The following is a 2568-nucleotide window of genomic DNA, read 5'->3' as shown; positions in this document are numbered from 1 at the left end:
TTTGATTCCTCAGCACCATATAAGGAGAAAAAGACAGATGTGATGCTGTGGCTCAAGTGGTAGCACTCGACTTGAGCTGAGGGACGGCACCCAGGACCCAGAGTTCAAGCCCCACAACCAACAAAAACCAAACCAAAAAACTAAACAAAACACAGTCTCTCACTTTTGTGGCCTCAACTCTGTAAAACCACTGCTTCAGCTTAAGGCTAAGATTTTATGTGTGGACATTTATCAACACTCCTGATTCAGACTCTAATTGAGAAAATTTTTAATCAATATTTTGTTCTTAATTTTGATCGCTGTGAATTCACATGCACCTATAAAAAATGGTCATCCCAGTAACATTTTCAAAATACCTCATAATGACGACTTAAAAAAGTTGTATTATATTGCAAAAAAGAAAATAATGCAAAAAATAAAGAAAACCAATAATTAAATATTAATGAATAATTAAATAAAAGCCAAATACCAGTATTTCCAATATTTGAAGTATACTACATATTAGATTTTACAATTTGCTCATATTCCTGTACATTTAAAACTGGCTAAGATTATGATGTTCAACAAGAATTTTATAAGCTATGAGTACCCTTTAAATTTACACTGTAAGATAACTTTTTATGTCTCACTCATCACTGATACATGGCTTATATAATCATTTGTTCCTTGCTAACATATAAAGAAAAGAAGCCCTAAAGTTTCAACAGAAATTGTGTAGTTAAAGTCTTATCTCTTTGCTCTGTTTCTTTACACAAAGACTTTGCAACTTCTCATTAATAAATTTTCTATAAACTCTGAAATGTACATACTTAGTAATATATGTCAGCTACCATAAATCTTAAATACTTTATGGAAAAGTTTTATGACCTGACAGTCTTAATTTTGGCATATATAAGCAGGTTCCCAAAATTAAACATATTTAAAACATTAAAACTTTTAGCACACCTTAACACTTGCTGCAGTGTTCATTATGAGAGGTGCCCTGTATAGAATAATTGAATTCCTCCTCCTACACATCTCTTGAACAACAAACATCTGGACTCATTTTGTTTTTGTCATATCAATCTTGACTTTATTCTTAAATGTGTGCTTATGTAACAAATATCTGGATCTAAAATTTCACAATTCTTTTGAACTTGCTTTTTGTTGAATTATCTAGTTTAAAAAAATCAATTCCACTTTATATATAAAAAATGTTCTGTGCTCAATTCGGCAGCACATACACTAAAATTGGAACAATATAGAGAAGATTAGCATGGCCCCTGCGCAAGGATGACACCCAAATTCATGAAGCGTTACACAACAACAGATGCTGGAGGGCATGTGACCAGAAGGGAACCCTACTATATTCTTGGTGGTAGTGTAAACTTGTTCACGCACTTGGAAAGAAGTATGGATGTTCCTCAAAGGGTTACACATAGAGCTCCTCTATGACCCAGCAATCCCACTTTTGTGCATTCACCCAAATGATCACTAACAAGGCCATTCTAAAACTACCAGCACAACTATGTTTATTGCAACATTATTTACCATAGCTTAGATATGGAACCAACCCCGATGCCCCACAATAGATTAATGGATCAAGAAAACATTGTGTGTGTGTGTGTGTGTGTGTGTGTGTGTGTGTGTGTGTGTGTGTGTGATGGAATTCTATCATCCATCAGAAAGAATGACATTGCCCAATTTGTTAGAAAATGGAAAGACTTGGAAAAATTTATATTAACTGAAATAGGCCAAGTCCAAAGAAACATAGGTCCCATGGTATCCCTTATTTGCAATAAGTTATATATGTCTGGGAAAAGCAGAAAAGGTCAAAAGCTATGTGCATATGACTAGATAAGGTGATGTTAAACTAAATGAACCCAAGCTAGGGACACAAGTGTGTGTTTTTCCTTTCTTGCTGTTGTTTCTAATGCACTTATAATGTACGATGAGATTTTTTTTTTTAATTTGGTCCTCCCACACGGTATAACCCCTGTTTTCACTGTATTTGGTGTTGATGCACCTGCATCTTTTATATACACTTCTCTAATTTGGAGAGGGAAAGGGAAAAACTAAAATGCTCAAATAGAGATACTGTTTGACCCATTATAACAATGAGTTGCCCAAGACACTATGTTGAAATACTAACTTTACAATTTAGGCAGGGTGGGGGGGGGGGTGAAGTGTGTACTTGTGGAGGTGTAAGGGAGAGGTAGTTGGGGAAAAACAAAGGGGGAGGTAACAATGTTAGATAGGAAATATACTCATTACTTTGCTCATGTAACTGTAACCCCTCTGTACAGTATTTTTACAATAAAAAACGTTTAAAAATGATGGAAGAGTTTATTTCCATTATTTTAACCATATAATATCATTAAACAAGAAATTAATGCAAAATACTGACCTGAAGATATTTTGAATAAGTGTATGTGTGTGCGTGTGTATGCGCGTGTGTGCGTGTGCATGTGTGTGCGTGCGTGCATGTTGGCATGCCCAGAGTTTGAACTCAGAGCTTCAAGGATTTGCAAGGCCTTTCCTCTCTAGCTTTGTGAGCTATTATATGAGCTACATCTCCATTCCTGGACC

At 35.2% G+C, this 2568-nt stretch overlaps 1 non-coding gene across 1 annotated transcript; it reads left to right on the top strand.

Annotated features, from left to right (window-relative positions):
• The first annotated feature begins 1200 nt into the window (after positions 1-1200).
• Positions 1201-1307, top strand: LOC122098234. Its single transcript, XR_006145694.1, has one exon. It is a non-coding gene; the product is annotated as a U6 spliceosomal RNA (small nuclear RNA).
• Positions 1308-2568: the final 1261 nt, after the last annotated feature.

The sequence above is a fragment of the Dipodomys spectabilis genome, unplaced genomic scaffold (assembly GCF_019054845.1).
Source record: "Dipodomys spectabilis isolate Male_0828 unplaced genomic scaffold, ASM1905484v1 ptg000466l, whole genome shotgun sequence".
Classification (NCBI taxonomy): Eukaryota; Metazoa; Chordata; class Mammalia; order Rodentia; family Heteromyidae; genus Dipodomys; species Dipodomys spectabilis.
Note: the sequence above shows the minus strand (reverse complement) of the source record. Positions and strands in the feature narration are given on the sequence as shown.